This window comes from Triticum dicoccoides, chromosome 2A (assembly GCF_002162155.2).
Source record: "Triticum dicoccoides isolate Atlit2015 ecotype Zavitan chromosome 2A, WEW_v2.0, whole genome shotgun sequence".
Taxonomy (NCBI): Eukaryota; Viridiplantae; Streptophyta; class Magnoliopsida; order Poales; family Poaceae; genus Triticum; species Triticum dicoccoides.
Genome location: NC_041382.1, coordinates 615,177,373 through 615,186,428, shown reverse-complemented (window position 1 = coordinate 615,186,428; position 9,056 = coordinate 615,177,373).

Here is a 9,056-nt window from a genome sequence, read left to right as displayed (position 1 = left end):
AAGGGGTCCAACCATGTCAAGCCCCGAGACCGCGAAGGGCCAAGTGATGGGGATAGTTTGGAGGGCGGTGGGTGGCATATGGCTTTGGTTTGCAAAGAGCTGGCAACCGACGCATCGTTCGACTAAGTCCTGGGCGTCTACCCGGGCCGTCGGCCAATAAAAGCCTATACGGAAGGCCTTGCTTACAAGCGACCGAGCTGCAGCGTGATGACCGCCGAGTCCGGCATGAATTTCAGCCAGGAGGTTCCGCCCTTCCTCTTCGGAGATGCACCTTTGAAGCACTCCGGTAGTGCTTTTCTTATAAAGCTCTTCCTCGTGGACTTTATAGGCTTTAGATCGCCGCACTATGCAGCGTGCCTCATTTTGGTCCTCGGGGAGTTCCTGCCTAGTAAGGTAGGCGAGGAATGGTTCTGTCCACGGGGCAATGACGACCATTATTATGTGGGCTGAAGGTGTTATTTCATTGGCAGAGCCTCCATTTGTGTCAGAATGTTCGGTGTCGGGCAGTGCGGTTGGGTCCGGGCTGTTATTGCCGGGTTCCCCTTCCCATACTACGGATGGCTTGAACAGCCTTTCCAAGAAGATGTTGGGGGGGGGGATACATCGCGTTTTGCGCCGATGCGTGCCAGGACATCTGCCGCCTGATTATTTTCCTGGGCTATATGGTGAAACTCGAGCCCTTCGAACCGAGCTGATATTTTTAGGACGGCGTTGCAATAAGCTGCCATTTTTGGATCCTTGGCATCAAAGTCTCCATTTATTTGGGATATTGCAAGGTTCGAGTCGCCGCACACCTCTAGGCGTTGAATGCCCATGGATACTGCCATCTGGAGACCATGTAAAAGGGCCTCATATTCGGCTGCATTGTTGGAGTCTATGTACATTATCTGGAGTACGTATTGAACTATGTCTCCTGTGGGGGACGTCAAAACGACGCCAGCCCCTAGACCGGCCAACATTTTGGAGCCGTCGAAGTGCATGACCCAGTTTTAATATGTGCCGTACTCTTTGGGGAGTTCGGCCTCCGTCCATTCTGCGACGAAGTCGGCCAAAACTTGCGACTTGATAGCTCGCCGTGGCTTGTAAGTTATGTCAAATGGGAGGAGCTCAATGGCCCATTTTGCAATCTGGCCCATCGCGTCGCGGTTGTTTATAATATCGTTAAGTGGCACTTCTGAGGCTATTGTTATTGAACACTCTTGAAAGTAGTGTCGCAGCTTTCGGGATGCCATAAATACCGCGTACGCAATCTTTTGATAATGCGGGTACCGTGACTTGCACGAAGTAAGGACAGTGGACACATTGTAGACCGGCTTTTGAAGGGGGAATTTGTGTCCATCCGTTTCTCGTTCGACGACGAGCACTGCGCTTACGACCTGGTGGGTTGCTGCAATGTATAATAGCATTGGTTCGCCAATGTTTGGCGCGGCCAGGACTGGGTTTGTTGCCAAGATGGCTTTTATTTCGTCGAGTCCGGCTGTGGATGCATCCGTCCACTCGAAGTGTTCGGTGCGCCGAAGGAGGAGGTAAAGGGGTAGGGCCTTTTCTCCCAAGCGGGATATAAAGCGGCTTAGAGTCGCCACGCATCCGGTTAATTTTTGTATTTGTTTGAGGTCCTTCGGGATATCCAATTGTGACAGAGCTCGGATCTTGGTTGGATTTGCTTCAATTCCTCCACCGGATACAATGAAGCCCAAGAGCTTTCCGGCTGGAACGCCGAAAACAAATTTTTCCGGGTTGAGCTTGATGCCGTATGTTTAGAGGTTATCGAATGTTAGCCTCAAGTCATCTACTAGAGTTTTGACATGTCTTGTTTTAACAACCACATCATCTACGTATGCCTCCACTATTTTGCCGATCTGGTTTGCCAGACATGTCTGAATCATGCGCTGATATGTTGCGCCAGCGTTTTTGAGCCCGAAGGGCATTGTGTTGAAGCACAATAGGCCGTATGGTGTGATGAATGCCGTTGCGGCTTGGTCTGACTCTGCCATATTTATTTGATGGTAGCCGGAGTATGCATTGAGGAAACACAACGAATCTTGTCCTGCGGTAGCGTCGATAATTTGATCGATGCAAGGGAGAGGGAAGGGATCCTTTGGGCAAGCCTTGTTAAGGTCTTTAAAATCAATGCACAGGCGCCAGGATTTGTCCTTCTTTGGTACCATCACTAGGTTTGCTAGCCAGTCCGGGTGTTTTATATCTTTGATGAATCCTGCCTCCAATAGCTTGGCTAGTTCCTCTCCCATGGCCTGTCTCTTAGGTTCAGAAAAACGCCGAAGAGCCTGTTTGACTGGCTTGAATCCCTTTAAGATATTTAAGCTGTGTTCGGCCAGCCTGCGTGGGATTCCTGGCATGTCTGAAGGGTGCCAGGCGAAAATGTCCCAGTTCTCTCGTAGGAACTCTCGCAGTGCGGTGTCTACATCAGGGTTTAACTGTGCCCCGATGGAAGCTGTTTTATTGGGGTCCGTTGGATGGACCTGGAATTTGACTATTTCGTCCGCCGGTTTAAAGGAGGTGGACTTGGATCTTTTGTCGAGTACCACATCGTCCCTATTCACCGTGGAGCGCAGCGCAGTCAGTTCCTCAGCTACTAGGGCTTCGGATAGCGCCTCGAGGGCCAGTGCAGCTGTCTTGTTTTCGGCGCGGAGTGCTATGTCCGGATCACTAGCGAGAGTGATGATTCCGTTAGGCCCGGGCATCTTGAGCTTCATGTACCCGTAATGGGGTATTTCTTGGAAGATTGTAAACGCTTCCCGCCCTAGTAGAGCGTGATATCCGCTACTGAACGGGGCCACTTGGAACGTGACCTCTTCGGACCTGTAATTATCCGGCGTGCCGAAAACCACATCTAGTGTGATTTTTCCTATACAGCGCACTTCCCGACTGGGGATTATTCCTCTAAAGGTTGTGCTGCTTCGCTCAATGCGGTTCCAGTCTATTTCCATTTTTTGAAGGGTTTCCTCATAAATGACGTTCAATCTGCTGCCGCCATCCATGAGTACCTTGGTAAGACGAAAGCCGTCCACTATTGGACTGAGGACCAATGCGGCTGGTACTTGGGCTGTTCGGAATTTAGGTTCATCACTGGTGTTAAAAGTAATAGCCGTGTCACTCCATGGGTTTATTGTTGCTACTTGGTAGACTTCGGCAAGGCTGCGGAGTGTTCTTTTTCGCATATTATTTGATGCGAAAGTCTCGAAGACTGTTAATACCGTACTGGTGTCTCTGGGGTGCTTTCTGTGGCTTCTGGAATTACTTTGTTAGTCGCCTCACCAGCCCGAAGTAGCTCCCAGGCAGAGCCTCTCCAGGCCAAAGTCGAACTATGAGGCCCTTTATGGCCTATTCGGCCACCTTGTGGAGCTCGACCACTTGCTTCAGCTGGTCGCTCAAAGGCACGAGGTGTCCGGCCTCAGCATACTGAGACTAGAACACCTTCTCCGTCGAGTTCCCCTCCTCGGCTCGGTAATAGGCGGCGACATCAGACGCACTACGGGGCAAATCTCGAATGCTCCTGGAGAGCTCCGGACTCGGGTAAGTAACAAGTAATTCACTTTCACGTGCTTGCTTTGCATAATGAATGCCTTACCCGCCGCTATCCTCTTCATCGCTTCAATTTCTTGGAGGGCTTTCTGGGCTTCGGCCCTGGCAGACTTCACGCTTTCGAGGGCTGCCGCAAGCTCGGACGCTTGCGTCTTTGAGTCAAGCTCCAAACTCTCATGTTTTTTAACGAGAGCATGGAGCTCTTTCCGCACCTCCTCCACCCGCGCCTCCTGCTTCCCTCTCTCTATGCGCTCCGCGGCCGCTCTGTTTTCGGCCTCGGACAGCGCTTCCTTAAGGGTTGCCACCTCAGTCGTGGCCCCTATAATAGCAGGTTGATCCTGTTATTTTTTGCAACCACATCTTCTCTATATACTTTCGCAAGGTATTACTTACCTTCCCTCTCCGCGAGTTGCCTCTTGGCATGGCCGAGCTTGTTCTCGGACCGCGCGAGGTTCTGCTTCAGCTTATCCACCTCCGCAGTCAGTGCGGCGGAGGCCAGCAGAGAATAGGGCTAGTGTTCGGCTCCATTGGTCGGACTGTCAGACTATGAAGATACAAGATTGAAGACTTCGTCTCGTGTCCGGATGGGACTCTACTTGGCGTGGAAGGCAAGCTAGGCAATACGGATATAGATATCTCCTCCTTTGTAACCGACCTTGTGTAACCCTAACCCTGTCCGGTGTCTATATAAACCGGAGGGTTTTAGTCCATAGGACGAGAAACAATCATACCATAGGCTAGCTTCTAGGGTTTAGCCTCTCTGATCTCGTGGTAGATCTACTCTTGTACTACCCATATCATCAATATTAATCAAGCAGGACGTAGGGTTTTACCTCCATCAAGAGGGCCCGAACCTGGGTAAAACATTGTGTCCCCTGCCTCCTGTTACCATCCGGCCTAGACACACAGTTCGGGACCCCCTACCCGAGATCCGCCGGTTTTGACACCGACATTGGTGCTTTCATTGAGAGTTCCTCTGTGTCGTTGCCATTAGGCTTGATGGCTCCTACTATCATCGATAGCGATGCAGCCCAGGGTGAGACCTTTCTCCCCGGACAGATCTTCGTGTTTGGCGGCTTTGCACTGCGGGCCAATTCACTTGGCCATCTAGAGGAGATCGAAAGTTACGCCCCTGGCCACCAGGTCAAGTTTGGAAGCTTAAACTACACGGCCGATGTCCGCGGAGACTTGATCTTCGACGGATTCGAGCCTCTGCCTTGTGCGTCACGCAGTTACGATGAGTACGATTTAGCTCTACCATCATACAGTGTTCAGGAGATCGCACCGGCAGCCACTCCGACCTTCAATTCGGAGCCAGTTGGGCCTTTCGTGGGCGGGTGGATGGACCCCGCCATGGAGGCCTTACCCTCAGCGGCGATCAAGCCGAACATCGACCTTACCTTGCACGAGAGCCGTGTTGACAAATTTTCGGATCCTTCTCCGGCGACGGACTCCGAACCGCTTGCGCCCGTTCCTATCGAATCTGATTGGGCGCCGATCATGGAGTTTACCTCCACGGATATTTTCCAACACTCACCCTTTGGCGACATACTGAACTCGTTAAGGTCTCTCTCCTTATCAGGAGGATCCTGGCTGAACTATGTCCGGCAGGACTGGGACGCGGACGATGAAGAAATTCGCGACCCACCCACCACCCACTTAGTAGCCACTATCAATGACTTAACCGACATGCTCGACTTCGACTCCGAAGACATCGACGGTATGGACGACGATGCGAGAGGCAAAAAGGAACCAGTGCCCACAGGACACTGGACGTCCACCTCATCACATGACGTATACATGGTGGACACACCAAAGGAAAACGACGACGAGGAATGGAAGGACGCAACGAAGGGCTATCCCCTCGAGAAGCAGTCAAAGCGGCGGCGTAAGCGCCGCCCCAAATCCCGCCTCGACAGAAATAATGATCATACAGACCCAACGTTAGAGCAGAGTAAACCATTGCCGGACCACGGCAACGCGGAGAATCAAACCGAACAAACCAACTCTGTCAAGGATAATAGTCCGGAGGACATAACACCGGACAGATACCCGGAGCAACAAAATGCCCATCAAAGGCTTGTTGCCACCGCGAGGAGTCTAAAAAGGCAGAAGCAAAGGCCCAAGGCAGCGCAAGACACACTCCAAATCAGATGGAGTAAAGTACTCAACACAGCAACGAAGTATGGCGGTAATCGCCAGCTACCTGAAGCGGAAGTTGCTACCTGAATTCGATGAGGAGGCCTTAGATCCCCCGCAACCGAAAATTAAAGCGGCCACCCGGCCGGATAGACGACCTCACAGCCAACATGGAGCGGCAAGCGATGCCGCACAGAAGCCAATACGCGATCCACGCAAGTGCTCGCATCAAAAGGATGAAGCAACTAGATCCATCTATGGACCGTGCAAGCGTGCTCCAGCACATGATGCAACACACCAAACATCCGAACAACACAGCATGCCCAAATACAGGGGCGCTGCACACCCCCTATGTTTCACCGATGAGGTGCTGGACCATGAATTTCCAGAGGGATTAAAACCCGTGAACATAGAGACATACGACGGAACAACAGACCCTGGGGTCTGGATTGAGGACTATATCCTCCACATCCATATGGCTCGAGGAGACGATCTCCACGCCATTAAATACTTACCCCTCAAACTCAAAGGGCCAGCTTGGCACTGGCTTAAAAGCCTCCCCGAAAACTCCACTGGAAGCTGGGAAGAGCTCGAAGACGCTTTTCGGGCAAATTTTCAAGGGACTTATGTCTGACCTCCGGACGCGGACGATTTGAGTCATATAACTCAACAACCCGGAGAGTCAGACCGAAAGCTTTGGAACAGATTTCTTACTAAAAAGAACCAAATAGTCGACTATCCGGACACTGAAGCCTTGGCAGCTTTTAAGCACAGTGTCCGTGACAAATGGCTTGCCAGACACCTCGGCCAAGAAAAGCCGAGAACAATGGCAGCACTAACAAGCCTCATGACCCGCTTTTGCGCGGGTGAGGATAGCTGGCTAGCCAGATGTAGCACCAGCGACCCCAGTACATCTGAAGTTAGAGATGGAAATGGGAAATCACGGCGCAACAACAATAACAAACGCCGGAATAAAGAAGACATCACGAAGAGCACGACAGTAAATGCCGGATTCAAAAGTTCTCGGCCAAGTCAGCAAAAGCCGCCCTCTAAAGGCGCCAGAGACGAACTGTCCAGCCTAAACAAAATTCTAGACCAAGTATGTCAGATCCATAGCACCCCTAGTAAACCCGCTAATCATACCCATAGAGAATGTTGGGTCTTCAAGCAGTCCGGCAAGCTCAACGCCGTACACAAGGGGGAGGATACACCAAGCGAAGACGAGGATGAGCCTCTCAAGCAAGACACTGGGGAACAAAAGAAGTTTCCACCAGAAGTCAAAATAGTCAACGTGTTACACGTGATCAAGGGAAGCAAAGCGGCACTCCCAGAGAGACATGCCCAAGGGCCTATCACAGCGAAGCCCTGCCACTGCTCGTCTCAAACAATCACTTTCGACCATCGTGATTACTCAACAAGTATCCGGCGTGTAGGATGGGCTGCCCTGGTATTAGACCCAATAATTGATGGATACCACTTTACACGAGTCCTGATGGACGGTGGCAGCAGTTTAAACCTGATATACCAGGATACAATCCGCGAAATGGGGATAGACCCAACGAAAATCTGCCATAGCAACACTACCTTTAAAGGAGTAATGCCAGGCCCAGGGGCTCACTGCACGGGCTCCCTGCTACTAAAAGTTATATTCGGCTTCCCCGATAACTTCCGTAGCGAACATTTAACCTTCCACATTGCTCCGTTCCAAAGTGGTTATCAAGCACTACTTGGACGCGAAGCTTTTGCTCGCTTTAATGCAATACCGCATTATGCTTCCCTCATGCTCAAGATGCCCGGTCCATGTGGCATCATTACAGTGAATGGAAATATTGAGCGATCTTTGTGCGCTGAAAAGAATGCGACCGCCTTAGCAGCCGCACACTAAAAACGACCTCACCAACAAAAGCATTCGATATGTCGTCAAGACCACGGACACGGTTAGACGAGTCTGGCGCAGCTATATGTAATTCATACCGGATTGAGGGCCACACCTCTATTACAAATACAAGGGGCTCAACGTGCGCAGACATGTGGCAATTTTTTACTCATTTTTAATTATACATGGTTTCTTTAAAAACCACCTTTTTGCGCGACAACTTTTTCACCTAAGTTCCTCTCTTTTACAGATGACCATCGTGCTACACCCGTCCAGGATACGGCACAACGGAGACACAGGCGCAGACGTGCAACAGGGACCCGCTCCAAGGATTCTTTTTAGATTAAGACCCTACATAAACCTTTTTTACTGTCTCTTGTTGATACACATCCCTCGAATTCTCAGCACAATTGAGAAGGATGCTGACGTCTTGGCATGTGGCCACGTCAGAATAATGCACGTACCTGGACACAAGGGGCTTCTCACAAAGGGCACTATTTAGGCCCGGTTTATACCATAAAGACTGAATACCTTAGGGAGTGTTCGGTGTCGCGAGTTTGGCCTTATATGCATCAGCTCCGAATCATTGTCTTTGGTAAAATGTTGGGCTTGCCCGGCTCCTGTGTTTTGGTGCCTTACGTTCCGCTTTATCGGCTAAGGCAGCACCAGGAGAACTACTGCGATTGTGCCCTGGTTCATCCGTACGAGCACCTCAGTAGAGAAAGCCGAAAACTGACTGTCATGATATAGCGTGAGACTGGTCAACCACTCGATGACCTATCGGAATGATAGAATTCCTCCGCCTTAACGAAGGGCCGTTTCCCGGCCAGGCATGTACGCACACCGAGATCGGGAGAGTGCGGAGCCACCAGGTGCTATCTAGTAGCCCCACTGTCAAACTCCTATGGCTAATTGAAAGTGTTAAAGCATTATAGGCCGGTTGCCTCGTTCGCTGCGCTATCACCTCCTTAATAGGACCAAGACGTTGGGTTAAGTGTGAACACGCGTTTTTTGCGAGCACCTCCGCATTATATGCGTGGGGGTTGAAGCCGACGACTACAATCTTTCAGGTTATATACATATATACATAAACAGCCGCACAGGAGGCATCGTATTACTTTCCCACTACTAGGAAAAGGGCTATAGATGAAATAGACACTAATGGCGCACCAGAAAAGTGGTGCGCCACTACTATATACTAATGGCGCACCATCTAATGATGCGCCATTAGTGTGGAAGACACTAATGGCGCGCCAAGCAGAAGGTGCGCCACTAGTAACAATTTTTTTTCATTTTTCCAAACATACTAATGGCGCATCCGGGCGAAGTGCGCCATTAGTAGTTATAACTAGTAATGGCGCACCAGCCACAGAGTGCGCCACTAATGTATTTTTTTATTCTTTTTTATGCAAAACTACTAATGGCGCATCATGGCATAGTGCGCCATTACTAGTTTAAACTAGTAATGGCGCACTATGCCACGGTGCGCCATTAGTAT